Genomic DNA, 15,294 nt, shown 5'->3' with positions numbered 1-15,294 from the left:
AGGTAATATCAACCTATGTAAAATTGCACCCAAAACTGTCTCCAAACTAAACCTGGTTGATGGGCTCTGGATTTTTCCTTTACCTGTTCAAGGGATAGAGACTTCATTTACAATGTAAACACACCCTCAACCATAGCTGAGATGGGAAGTGGTTAACGAATTTGTCTTTTTACAAGTGAGTCTTAGCTACAAACAGGTCCCTGTTTCAACAGCAGCAAAGAAAGTCAAACAGTACAAGTGCAAACTCCTAGAAATGACACATCTCTGCTTAGGGAGATAGCTGCTTCATAACAAGGTTTATAAATTTTTTAAGTTATGAAACATGTGTTCTAATGCTTAAAAATATCTTGTAGAAGTTAATATAAAATATTTGTAGGTATTAAAATACAATTCCACTTGGAGAATACTCTTCTCAGGGTAAAAAAAATAAGCTAAGGCAGGCACATTTACCTACTTGCCTTATTATCATGACTAATATGCTAATGTGACCCATAATCTGATAGTAAAATTATTATAATGCTTATTATTATAAGCATTAATGACCTGGACTAATTGTGTGGTAATGGATTGCCTAAATCATCTACCTTCACTAGTCCAATGAAGTAACTTTGGCTTTCTTTTTCAGTAATTTTGTTTAACTCTGTTTAACATCAATAACTTTGTAAGCTTGAACTATTCAAGTATTTTAAGTGCACAGTATATAGATTGAAAAAACATAAAGTGTACATTTTTCCTAACTTTTCAATGATTATTTTTATCTTTTTATATCATCCAAAATACTACCACTCACTTAATCGACAATGCTTTGTTTTTACCTTATTCACCAATTTAAAAACAGAAACCATACGTGTTTTATGTGTTTTATTCTGTTTTTTTTAACTGAATCTTTATCATGTAAGCATCTTGATAGCTAATAACAATAGAAAAATCTCATTAAACACTTCATGACCTCTTTGCTTTGAAAAGTTCAGCATGTCTTATGGTATCCATTCATCAAAGCCAGATAAGCCCTGGCTGAGTAGACTTTCAAAGGGTGTGTTAGCTGGCCCCTTTCTCCTAGCCCTGTTTTGATGTGAATCTGTTCCTGACTTGTCTGGGTACATGTCCCTGGCCTCATCCTGCCTGATAAAATTTTATCTTTTGAAACTTTTGAAGGCAGAATACTATGTCATATAATTATCATCATAATATTTGGGCTAATCTAGATCTGTGGTCTTGAGCTACCGTCACTCATATTTATCTGCAGAATAAACTATCATTTCTTTTACGGTAAGGGCTATATTTTTCACTTTGAAACAAATCATATCTATAAGAAATAATCATGGACAGCTTGACTCCAAGAAGTTCGGCCACAACCAGGCTCACAGGTGAGACCGGCCCGCACCTCAATACCTGGTTAAGTAGGAGCCCTCACAGCACAGCTGATGCAGGACCTCCCACCCTGCTGGAAATACATCTTCAGTCCAATCTGCAACAGTGTCTGGGAGCAGATCATTTGCTTCAGCCACGCCCACTTCACCCACATGCAGAGATAGCTTCACTCCCAGGAGGTCCTCCACAGTCAGGCTCACAGATCAGGTGCTCCAGTCTCCCTTCCACACTTAGAGATAGCCTGACCTGAAGAGGCCCATCATAACCAGGCTCACAGGAGGAACAGGCTTCAGTCAGAAACAATGAGGCCAGTTAAAACCAGAGATAACCAGATGACAAGAGGCAAGCACAAGAACATAAGCAACAGAACCACTATGACTTGACACAATCAGAACCCAGTTCTCTGAGTATAGCAAGCCCTGGATACCCTATCACACCTGAAGAGCAAGATTCTGACCTAAAAATCCCATCTCATGAAGATGACGGAGGACCTTAAGCAGGTCATAAGTAACTCCCTTAAAGACATACAAGAGAACATAGGTAAACAAGTAGAAGCTTTTAAAGAGGAAACACATACATTCCTTAAAAATTTTCAAGAAAACAAAATCAAACAGGTGAAGGAATTGAACAAAACCATTAAGTATATAAAGATAGAAATAGAAACAATAAAATAAAATCACAAAGGGAGGTAACCCTAGAGATGAAAAACCTAGGAAAATAATCAGGAGATACAAATGCAAACATCATCAACAGAATACAAGAGATAGAAGAGAGAACCTCAGGCATAGAAGATGCCATATAAGATATTGACACAACAGTCAAAGAAAATACACAGTACAAAATGCTCTTAACCAAAAAATACCCAGGAAATTCAAGACATAATGAAAAGAACAAACCTAAGAATAATAAGTATAGAAGAAAGTGAAGATTCTCAGCCCAAAGGTCCAGAAACATCTTTGACAAAATTATAAAAGGAAACTTCCCTGAACTAAAGAAAGAGATGACTATAAATGTGCAAGAGGCCTACAGAACACCAAATATATTGGACCAGAAAAGAAATTCTTCCCATCACATAATAATCAAAACACTAAAGAAAGAACACAGAAAAAGAAACACAGAACAAAGAAAGAATATTAAAAGCAGTGAGAGGAAAAGGCCAAGTAACATATAAAGGTAGACCTACCAGATTTATAGTAGATGATTCAACAGAGACTCTGAAAGCCAGAAGATCTTGGACTGATGTCACAAAGATCCTAAGAGGACTCAAATGCCAGCCCAGGCTACTAGATCCAGCAAAATTATCAATCACTGTAGTTGGAAAAACCAAGATATTCCATGACAACCACAAATTTAAACAATTAATTGCCACTTCTCAGGCCATACAGATGATAATAGAAGAAAAACTCCAACACAAGGAGGGAACTTACTCCCATGAAAAAGAATATAATCACATAAATATAACATCACCGCTAGCAACAAAAATAACAGGAAAAAACAATCATTGGCCTTTAACATCTCTAAACATCAATGGACTCAATTCCCAATAAAAATACATAGGCTACAAACTTGATATATAAACAGGACCTAGAATTTTGTTGCATACAGAAACACGCATCAATGACAAATAAAAACACTACCTAAAAGTAAAAGGCTGGAAAAAATTTCCAAGCAAATGGTCCCAAGAAAGAAGCTAGAGTAGCCATTTTCATATCCAATAAAATAGATGTTCAACCAAAAGTTATCAAAAGAGATGCAGAAGGACACTTCATTCTCATCAAAGGAAAAATCCATCAAGATGAACTCTCAATTCTGTACATCTACACCCTAAATACAAGGGCAACCACATTTGTAAAAGAAACAGTACAAAAGCTCAAAGTACACATTGAACCATACACAATAAGAGTGTGAGAATTTAGCATTCTACTCTCAGTAATGAACAGATCATGGAACAGAAACTAAATAGAGACACAGTGAAAGTAACAGAAGTTATGAGCCAAATGGATTTAACAGATATCTACAGAAGTTTCACTCTAAAACAAAAGAATATAACTTCTTCTCAGCACCTCATAATGCTTTCTACAAAACTGACCATATAATCAGACACAAAGCAAGCCTCAGGAGATACAAGAATATTGAATCAATCCCATGAATTCAATCATCACCATATACAGGGGAAGGCTGGTCTTCAATAACAACAGAAACAAGAGAAAGCACACATTCTTATGGAAGCTGGACAACATTTTAGTCAATGACAACTTGGTTAGGGAAGAAATAAATAAAGAAATTAAAGACTTTCTAGAAGCAATCCCACTAAAATCAGGGACAGAAAAGGCTGCCCAATCTTTCCCTATGTATTCAATATAGTACTTGAAATTCTAGCCAGAACAATTAGACAACAAAAGGAGGTCAAAGGGGAAAAAAAGGAAGTCAAAGGAATAATTGGAAAGGAAAAAGTCAAGAATTGCTATTTGCAGATGGCAACATAGTATACTGAATTGACTCCAAAAATTCCACCAGAGAACTCTTTAGTTGATAAACAACTTAAAGTGGCTAGATATAAAATTAACTCTAACAAAATCAGTAGCCTTCCAATATCTTGATGTGACTTTAATCAAGCAAGTGAAAGATTTGGATGACAAGAAAGTCATGTATCTGAAGAAAGAAATTGAAAAAGATCGTAGAAGACGAAAAGATCTCCAATGTTCATGGAGCAGCAGGATTGACATTGTAAAAATGGCCATCTTACCAAAAGCAATCTACAGATTCAGATCAATCCCTATCAAAATTCCAACTCAGTTCTTCACAGAGAAAGAGTAATTCTCAAATTCATCTGTTAAAAACAAACAAATAAAAAAAAACCAGGGTATCAAAAACTATTTTCAACAATAAGAGAACTTCTGAGGGAATCACCATCCCTTACCTCAAGCTGTACTACACACCAATAGTGATAAAAACTGCATAGTATTTTGGTACAAAGACAGACAGGTAGATGAATGGAATATAATTGAAGACCCAGAATGAACCCACACACCTATGGTCACCTGACCTTTGACAAAGAAGCCATAACCATCCAGTGGAAAGAGACAGCATGTTCAACAAATGGTGCTAGTTCAAGTGGAGGTCAGCATGTAGAAACATGCAAATTTACCCATTCTTATCTCCTTGTACTAAGCTCAAGTCCAAGTCGGTCAAGAACCTCAACATAAAACCTGATACACTGAATCTATTAGAAGAGAAAATGGGAAAGAGCCTCGAATATATTCCTCAGGGGAAAATTTCCTTAACAGAACACCAGTGTCTCATGCTCTAAGGTAAGTAATTGACACATGGGCTCTCATAAAATTGAAAATCTTCTGTAAGGCAAAGGACACTGTAAAATAGAACAAAATGGCAGCCTACAGATTTGGAAAAGATCCTTAACAACCCTACATTGATAGAGGGCTAATATCCAATATGTACAAAGAACTCAAGAAGTTAGAATCCAGAGAAATAAATAACCCTACTAAAAAGGGGGGGGGGGAGGCAGAGAGCTAAACAAAGAATTCTCAACTGAGGAATCTCCAATAGCCAAGAAGCACCTAAAAAACTGTTCAGCATCTTTAGTCATCAGGGAAATGCAAATCAAAACAACCCTGAGATTCGACCTCACATCAGTCAGAATGGCTAAGATAAAAAACTCAGGTAACAGCAGATGCTGGTGAGGATGTGGAGAAAGAGGAATACTCCTCCATTATTGGTGGGATTTCAAGCTGGTAAAACCATTTTTGAAATCAATCTGGCAGTTGGTTCCTCAAAAAATTGGAAATAGTTCTACCTGAAGATCTAGCTATACCACTGCTAGGAATACACCCAAAAGATGTTCCAACATATAACAAGGACACACATTCCACTATGTTCATAGAAGCCTTATTTATAATAGCCAGAAGCTTGAAACAACACATGATCCTTAATGGAAGAATGGATACAGAAAATATAGTACATTTACACAGTGTACTCAGCTATTAAAAACGACTACTTCATGAATTTTTCAGGTAAATGGTTGGAACCAGAAAATACCACTCTGAGTAAGATAACCCAGACCCAAAAGAATACACATGGTATGTATTCAGTGATAAGTGGATATTAGCCCAAAAGTTTAGACTACCTATGATACAAATCACAGACTATATGAAACTTAACAAGAAGAAAGACCAAAGTGTGGATGCTTCAATCCTACTTAGAAGGGGGGATAAATTACTAATGAGAGGTAGAGTGAGGAAGAGACTTGGATGGGAGAGGGGAGGGAGGAGGAAAAAGGGGGAGTATCAGGGCCAGCCCTGCTTATACACTGAAGGCCTAACATCAGCAATAGGTCTGACATACATGCCTCCTAACACAAAGTCTTGAGTCTCTGTGGAAAAACACTGAAACAGCTAGCTATAATCTATTATAAACAAGCAGCTTTGGTGGAAAACTGCCAGGCTAAATAGTCATAGATCTTGTAGATTGGTAATCTTGGTGGATAGAACCAACTTAGATAAGGACAAGTGAATCATAGGCAGAGTCACAGTGATCTGTTCCCTGAACCTTCACTCAGCTGACTCTTTGTTCTGGAAGATATCTGTACTCTGCCTGAATACCTGCATCATCCCCTTCCCCACATCTTGCCTTTTTGTGTATCTAACCCCTGTGTGAAAAAAGTAAAAATAATGGTTTGATCAGCCTATAGACAAGCCATGTTTCTTTGCATTCGCCCATTTCCCCCCCATTCTCTCTTAGGTGATCTTCCTGGACCATGTTTAATGCTTTGTTGGACAGGACAGGGGAGCAGGATCAGGTATGGGAAAAGCAGGAGAGAAGTCCAGAGGGCCATGACAGTGAATAGAAATATGTAGTAGTAGGGGGTGGGGAATAGAGAACCACTAGAAAATCCCAGACACCAGGGATGTAAGATGCTCCCAGGACCCATTGGGGATGACATTAGCAGAAATACCCAACAGAGGGGAGATAGAACTTGAAAGGACCACCTGGGATCTCAAAATTTTTAATCCAGAATTGTTCCTGTCAAAAAAGAAACCCAGGGTCAAAAGATATGGAGCCGAGACTGAAGTTAGGGCCATCCAGAGACTGCCCCATCTTGGGATACATCTCATCCACAGACAGCAATCACCGAAACTATTGCTGATGCCAAGAAGTGTTCGCATACAGGAGCCTGTTATAGCTGTCTCCTGAGAGGTTCTAACAGCACCTGACCAATAAAGATGCAAATACTCACAGTCAACCATCGGACTGAGCCCGGGGGCCTGAATGGAAGAGTTAGGTGAAGGACTAAAGGAGCTGAAGGGGATTACAACTCCATAGGAAGAACAGTGTCAACTAATCGGACACTCCAGATCTCCCAGGGACTAAACCACCATCCAAAGAGTACACAAGGAGGGACTCATGGCTCCAGCTGCGTATGTAACAGAGGATTGCCTTATCTGGCATCAATGAGAGAGAGGCCCTTGGTCCTGTGGAGGCTTAACCTAGAGAAGGGGGATCCTAGAGGAGTGAGGCAAGAGTAGGTGGGTGGAGAAGCACCCTCTTAGAGGCAAAGGGGAGGTGGGAGAGTGTGTGGGGTGTTTGCAGAGAGAAGACCGTGAAGGGTGAGAACATTTGAAATGTTAATATATAAAATAATCAATAAAAAAATAATTAAGAAGGAAAGAAGTCAGGGGAAAAAAGAAATAGCCATATCTTTTGTGAAACTCAACCTTTCCTCATTGATTTACAAAAAAATAATAATTTGTCTAATTACTATGGGATGGGATAATAAAATAGAATATATTTTAATTTGAAATTAATCAATATATTATAATTAGTCTTTTAATGATTTATTTTATTTGTGTTCCTGTGTGATGCCACTTGTGTGTGTGTGTGTACACACAGAGAACAGAAGAGAATGTTAGATGCCCTGGAACTGGAATTACTGGTAGTCATGGGTTTTCCTACAAGAGTGGTATGATTATTATTAATAATCTCTTGAAGAGCAGGAAGTATTGTTACCTGCAGAGCCATCCTCCACCCCCAGAACAATATGTAATTCTCATATTTTATTGTCATTTTGTTTATATCATAGATCATCCCAGACTGTCTAGAAAAAACATTCCACAGCCATTTTACATGAAGTGTAAATTAAAGGTTCAAATCTAAATCTGTCTTCAAAAAAACACTCTTAACCATTTCAGTATTATACCTGTAATTATATAAAATACAATACAAAAAACATCCTAAAAATAAGTAATGGGGCACAAATGGCGATGTAAAAGTTCTGATCTGAAATCATTATGAAATCTCTAAAGTTTCAGGGAAATTGCCTAAGAGCCTACTATGAGATTTATGAACGTCAGTTCTTTATCACCTGTAAAATGTAGCATGAACAATTGGTGCTTGTTTAGAGTTTAGGGTTTGAAGCAGTGGTGGCAATAGCATTGTTCAAACTTGTGTAGGCTAATTCAAGTTTATAGTGTCCATCTGAAAGGTTATTTATTAGAAAGGAATGTCTCTGGTAAAGTATATACCGTCCCAACAGAAGATGAAGAAGGTAAGTTTGCAATGAGGCATATTTATTAGTCACTGACTGTCCTCTGTCCTCTTTTCCTTTATTCATGCAGAAAAGAACAAGCTGTCATAAATTTTATGGAGAAATTCTTTTTTCAAGTTGGAATACAGAAAAACAAAAGTATAAAGAGACAAAGTATATCCCTGCACTGAGCATTCTTATAGCCATTTCTCTAGACCAAAACTGCTCTGCATTTTAGAAGATCCGTCAAGCAAGTGAATTTCTCAAGCTTCTCCCTGGAGGTTCTGATTTAGAAACTCGAGAGGAGGCCACCCATTCTCTGTTTTATATAATCGCTTTAAAAGGCTCACTGGCAGCATTACCTAATGCTGTATCCCATGTGATAAATGCAAAGTACTGTTTTCCGCATGACTGCTAGGTAGATGAAAACAGCTACCAAGATACCATGCTTTGTTGATTGCATTCATAATCGTAATCACACACATACACACACAAAAAGTAAAATGAGAAAAGCAGCCAAAACATGAAACCAATTATTTAATATAATTTAAAAGATAAAGGAGCTTGGTGAATCAGAGCTTAACACTGGGTTGTTTGCCAAATGTGCAGTGAGTTTCAAAATACAACAGATGGGTGAGTCTCTCAATACAGCTTGCTCACTGTGTGACCCATTCATTAGCTGAGATAATTACTATAGATTGGATTTCTTTGAAGATTGCTTTCATTATTTCCCTAGAAATTAATCGTTTCGATGGAAAAAAAAACTAAGTTTCTGATGAGATTTGTGTACGTGGAAGCTATATATTCAAGATGTTTGCTGTGAATTGATTTTACGATCCTAATTTTGGCTGTAAATTTGAATTGCAGTGTGTTTTCTGCCATGTAAGAAATTCAGACAGGAAAGCATAGGTAGCTAAATTAGTAGATATATAAAGCGTATTCAAAGCATTATGCTGTACAGTTTGTATAATTCGAGAGGCATCAAATCTCCTTGCCAGAGTCTTCATTCATCTGCCCTAGTATGCAACATACACATATTAAGAGGCACCAGTGATATTCTGATAAATCTCCCCAAATAAATACCTTTGGGTAATCACACCTAAGACCACATGACCCAGTTGAGAAATGAGGACATTAATTGACATGAACATTTCTGTCCTATTTCATTAAGAACATGTTTGTGTACTTATGTTAAGACAGTATTTGAACTTTCTTTCCTTAATTTCTTCATCATGTAACACACCATTGATTAGGAGAGTATTGGTGGCTAACTGTGTAATTATCGTATTGAAGTCACGAGACACTAAAAGACTAACCATTCCTCAATGGCTTTGACATCTATTCTTAAATATAAAATGTGTTTGATTTTGTTTTGGGCTAGTTATATTATGTTAGGTGAAATTATTACCTGCTTGTTGTTCTCATTTGAAAATTAAGCATGGGATGAGGAGATGTCATTAGTGTGTCAAACTGACTTGTGACAGTCAATCTTGGGGGATCCCAACTTGTCTGCACTGGTATCAACTAAAACCCAACTGCTCAGCACTCCCAGGAAAGATTTGCTTACAAGTATTTGAACAGAAAGACCCACTCTGAACCTCGGCTGCACCATCTGACACAGAATAAGGAAACTTTGCTCTTTGACTGTTTGGCATCATTTGCTGGCAAGCCCATCTATCATGATGTTGTGGCATTCCTTTATTGATATGCAAACTAACTTCTTCAGGACTCCGACATCGACTGAAAACTGTCAAGATCCTCCAGGTCTTTGATGCAAGATTAGAACTGCTAGACAACCTGACTTAGGAACTAAAAGTCTTCAAGATTCTCAGCCTCTTCTATGTGAGACAGCCACTGTTGGAATTACCTGGACAAGAACCTAGAATTCAAACTTAAAAATCAAACACATATATGCACATATATATATATGCATATATATATTCTGTCAGTTATCAATAAATTTATACATATATACATATATTCTATCAGTTCTGTTCCTTTAAAGAATACTGAGTAACACATGTTTGTCTATTTTTAACCATTATGTTACAATGATTTCATGTCTATTCTTGTATAAGCATCAAAGATTTGTATTTAATATAGTTTTATAGTAATTGCATGGTTAGTAATATAATTTGACCAGTTTTATATTTGTTCATCTTTTCATTATAGATTATTAACATCATTCATTTCTATATAGTTTTTTTTAAAATATCAATTTATATTGTTTTTGAGAACATTATCATTCCAAATGCAATAAAGATATATAAATATTTATGTGTGTATTAAATATAATTTTAGATAAATATAAATAATGTTTCCTTAATGATTTTTAAAACATCCTTAGTCGTATTTATTCCTCTTTTTCCCCTTTCCTCTCCTTCTATATTGATCCCTCTCTTCATTTCTCAATTAAAATCTCCTCCCCATTTTTCCTATTTCCCCTTACATATCACTTATATCAAATGCAATTTACCTGAAAAATATTTATCTGCATCTGACAAATTTTGGAAGACTGTCATTTACTCTTACTCAATGAAAATTATATTTTATTTAATTTTATTTCTACATTCATGCTCTTTGAAGGGAAAAGTGTATAAGTTCTTCAGTATTTCATTAAAGTATAGGAAGTGCTAGAAAGATAAACTCAAACCTAACTGAATTTACTGTAGATATGATTCTGTTAACACCAGGACCTTCTTGTATTGGAGTATGAGTTGTGCTATATTACTTTGAGTTGGAGCCTTAAGAACACACATGTGAGCACACAAAATGTGTACATTGTCAAATAGTCCGTTGCAGACTTAGAATAGAGGCAATTTTATTCAATTATAGAAAGAATCAATTCATATATCTAGCTATTATCATTCCAAGGCATCTCTTCCAGTTCTCTAGACCTCGGAGTAGCTGTCAACCACTGCTTTTTCACTGTAGGTTTTATCTGCAACCATTGCCTGGATCTTAGAAAGTTCCTTTTTTCTTCATTTTACCTTTGGAGAAAATGATCCTCTGGTCAAGAAAGATCTGAAATAGAGAAAAATCCAGCTCTCATTATGCTTACCACTTTATGAGTACTCAGGCACATAGCTCCAGAAACTTAGTTTTACTTTTCAGAGGCCAGCTGTTTTTAAATAACTATTTGTGTAACCTTAAATAAATTAACAACATTTTCTCAGGACAATAAGCTAGCCCAAGTTCATTTTCAATCTGATTCCTAATTTACTGTTTGGGGGAATTTTCCTTTCTCTGACTCGTGTTCCTTGTATGCTTCTTGGTTACCGAAGACCTCTTGATCTCTGCAAAGAGGCCAAGGTTCATCTAGTGATAACAGCCAAGGATAGTCTTCCTGACAGCAGAGATCCTTGCAGTGTTCTGACAGGTCAACAGAACCTTCAGGGAGTCCTATTCCTCTAGCATGGCTCAGAGTCAAAGACAAATTATAGAAATATGATAGAAATTTACATTCTTAAGACAGAAAGGAAATAGATCTTATTTGTTTCAAATACTTGTATAAGAATATAATGTTTTTACGGTATTTACTATATCTCTTGATGTTTTTCCTGTTATAGGAGTGGTCACATTGAAAACTTGTTGCCTGTCACTGCTCTAGAGGTGGTGGAACCTGAGAGAATGGAGCCATTATATGAGGTGGACACAGGTGTCGTGCAACAGCCAACTTTATTCTAGCATCAAAAAACTTATTCTCAGAAGGTTAAGCAAAAACACATGAGTAAAGCTCTCATGACTTCAAGCTGTATATAATCACAAGGACAAGCCACATACGGCAAAGAAATATTTTTCCAAGGAGGAATAAAACAGCAGTATGCAATAAGGAATAATCTGAAGTAAACCCATTCCTGGCCACTATACCTTCGAGGAACACAAAACACAATCCAACAATTCTATATTTTGAAGAAACTGAAGTCATAAGACTTTTCTCATCTTTCCTTTGTGTTTTCTCATAAGCACTCAACACTCTCCCCACATGACTCTGTTCCTGAACCATGCTCTGACAGAGGCTAGCTTCACCTGGCCAAAAGCCCATGAGTGAAGAGATCATGGAATAATGGTTGTTTTGCTGAATGAATGTAGTATCAAGCTGCCTTCTCCATATTTCTGAAGTGTATATCCATAGTTTAATGCTGTTGTCAGCCATGGCAAGAGAGAAGTCTCTTTGCACAGTGGGTTGCAGTTAATACAGATAATGATTTGAAGTGCTGAGAAGTGACAGTTGTATCTTGGCCCTGAGTCCAACAACTATCTCAGCTGCTATAAGATCAGCGAGCATTAGAAAAGAGATGAAAGGGAGAAGCTAATATCCAGAAGATTAGAACCAGCTGTTCTAATCCATGTGCACCCTTCCCAAGATCAAGAAATTTAAAAATTCCAGCATGGGGGAATTCATTAATGAAGAGTACTTCTTGAATCATTAGTCTTAAAGATTTTAATAGACAGACACATTTTTTTCAACTTTTAAAGTTAGTGTACAAAGGAGAATTTCAAAATCCTTTCCAGAGGAAAAAATAAGTTCATATGCTTTATTTTAAGACATAATTAGGAAAACCTGAGTATTATTGAATAAATATACAGACTACTGACTTGTGTTTGTTTTGTTCAACGACATCTGTGATTTGTATATCCTGGAATGTGAACTTAAATAAGTGTTACCTGGTATAAAGGTATGTTCAAAAATATAATAGAAAAGAAAAACACTAAAGAAAAGAAAACACTTTATAAAAGTGGAACAAAGTCAGGCATGCCTCAAGCACACAGGTGATTACCAGCACCAGTCTTAGGCAACACTTGGTTGATTTTGTCCCATTCAGCTCCCACAGGTGTGCTTAGCTCAAAGCTTTTGTTCCGTGAAATTCCCAGGTTGTAGGAACATTCTGACATGAGTAATAGTGAGGCACTCTGTGACACTGGTGCCAAAAAAACAACGCTATACAAAACAGCTTTAAAGGCTCATGCAAATCCCACACAAAGTACGTGAAACAGAATAAGGCAATTTGGAAGACCAATGGGATATATTTTTTTTCCTGAACTACTTAATAAAAGTCATCAAAGAAGTATAAATAATTTTGAAACTGAATTCATAATTTTCATTTTGTCTTGATAAAGAAGCAATTTGTAGAAATAGAGTATTAGAATATGACTCAAAATAACTTTTGTTCCTTCTATAATATAAAGTATATTGTTGCCATTTCCTTCCATTATTGTCATACTTCAAAAATCCCTAAAATGTCACCATACTTTCTATTTAGTTTTGAATTAAGACTAGCATATGACTAACATAGGCAATGTGTTGGAAAAAACAGTTTTCTTTAAAAAATTGGACACATTTTTTATGAATTAACTTCTGAAATTTTAAACTTAATATAATAGCTTAAGTAAATTTATCAATCAGAGTTTTATTTTGACAGAATTCACAAAGTGTCTCACTCCTTTCTCCCATAGCTCGGGAATATTGTAGAAGACTGAGGTGAAGATGGTAAGATGACTAAAACAAACTAGAATTTTCTGCAAACAACAGGGCTGTAAAATGCATAAATTCATGATAGCTATAAAAGTATTCACAGGACCTGTGTATGACAAAAGCAGACAAAATCTCAGCACGGAGTGGGGAGGATAACAAAGTCCCATCTTGAGCTAAGGGGCCACTGGCATTTGAAACCTGGCAAGTGTGGGCTTTTGGAGGTTGATCATGCTTCATTGAATGACTCTATACTTGAGAATACAGGGTCAGCACTAAGTGAACTCAAGGTTGCTTTAAATTTTTAACAAAGGTGCAAAGTATGGAAGACAAGAAATGGTGGCTGATCTAGGAAGGGATAATAAAGTAATGGGGATAAATATCAAAATCGCATTGCGTGAAATTCTTAAAGAATTGTTTCTCATGCCTTTAATCCCAGCACTTGGGAGGCAGAGGCAGGCAGATTTCTGAGTTCGAGGCCAGCCTGGTCTACAGAGTGAATTCCAGGACAGCCAGGGATGCGTGGAGAAACCCTGTCTTGAAAAACCAAAATAAATAAATAAATAAATAAATAAATAAATAAATAAATAAATAAATATTTCTCTTTCTGTCATCAATGGGAGTGGAGGCTATTGGTCCTGCGAAGACTCTATGCCCCAGAATGCTAGGGTAGTGAGGCAGGAGTGGGTGGGTGGGTGGGAGAACACTGTAATAGAAGCAGGGTAAGGAGGGGATAGGATAAGAGGTTTGCAAAGAGGAAACTGGGAAAGGGGATAACATTTGAAATGTAAATAAAATATTCAATTAAAAAAAAAGAGGTGGATGGTGTCATCTCTCCGAATGTTTAGAGTTTCTTAATTGTAAGGAACACTCATGCTATGCATTTTATATCCATTTTAGCAAATGCTTTTAGGCTGTTGACTATTAAATGTTAGTAAAAATAAAAAAAATATTTTAGTTAAAAACATACATATACGCAGGCAAAACACTCATATGCATAGAATAAAAATAAATAAAAAAGGTTTCATTACACGATTCTATAATGAAATTACAAATAGTTTTTATCATGTATTATACTGTCTATATTTTTTCCAGCATATAACTATACATATACAGATGACATAGTTACAATTGTTAATGCTTCAGGCTCACTGCCTCTATGTAATAAATGATAGTTTAAAAAAAAACTGAAACTGTATTATTAGAGATGTAATGGATCTGAAATAATCTACACAAAGGAAAGGAGGGGGTTCTTTCCATTTAGTACTGTTAGAGGAGTCAATTAAGAATTCTTAAAGGGCTAGTTGTTGAAATATCCTGAAAGTTTCCTTCAGCGAAGTGTGGTGCTCGGTTCTTTATGACCTGAACTCTGTTAGTAGCTGATAAAGGAGACAAGAGTGCTATTCTGTTGTCACCTTTTAGCTGAGAGTTCTGTTTACAGAATGTCCTGTTACATTCAGGCTCGGGGTCTAGCTCCTAGTTTTCTAGAAAGCATGATTGATGAATTGAATCTTAGGATCTAGGACCAGAAGTTAAGTGGCCATTTCTGATATAACATTCTTATTAATGTAGCTAGTCTGTGTGTTTTTAAGATGAGTGACAAAGCTTCAACTCACTGAGAACAGATTTGAAATTAGAAATGGGGAACATGATGTTTTATTCCTAGCTGAAGAGTTATGGACATTGGGTAGCTTCTGGGAGATGGAGAGGGAGAAGGGCCTTTTAAAATAGTGTGATACCCAGTATATAGACCACAACCCGGGGAAGATCCCATGTTCAAGAGTTGCTGGCTAATGCAATGTGAGAGAGACAGAGAGAGGAACAGATGACAGAATCAGAAGTAGAGAAAAACAAAAAGAGAGGGGGAGAGGGAGGGAGGAAGAAGGAGGGAGGGAGAGGGAGGGAGGGA

At 36.5% G+C, this 15,294-nt stretch overlaps 1 long non-coding RNA gene across 1 annotated transcript in view; it reads right to left on the bottom strand.

Moving 5' to 3' along the window:
- Nucleotides 1–10,689: 10,689 nt before the first annotated feature.
- The window catches only part of LOC114608625, a 16,839-nt gene continuing 12,234 nt past the window's right edge, over nt 10,690–15,294 (bottom strand). Inside the window, exon 2 of the long non-coding RNA XR_003709394.1 lies at nt 10,690–10,936. This is a non-coding gene — a long non-coding RNA (uncharacterized LOC114608625). The remainder of the gene's footprint in view (nt 10,937–15,294) is intronic.

The sequence above is a fragment of the Grammomys surdaster genome, unplaced genomic scaffold (assembly GCF_004785775.1).
Source record: "Grammomys surdaster isolate TR1022 unplaced genomic scaffold, NIH_TR_1.0 125928, whole genome shotgun sequence".
In the NCBI taxonomy this organism is placed as follows: domain Eukaryota; kingdom Metazoa; phylum Chordata; class Mammalia; order Rodentia; family Muridae; genus Grammomys; species Grammomys surdaster.
This window is presented reverse-complemented; position numbering and strand designations above follow the sequence as displayed.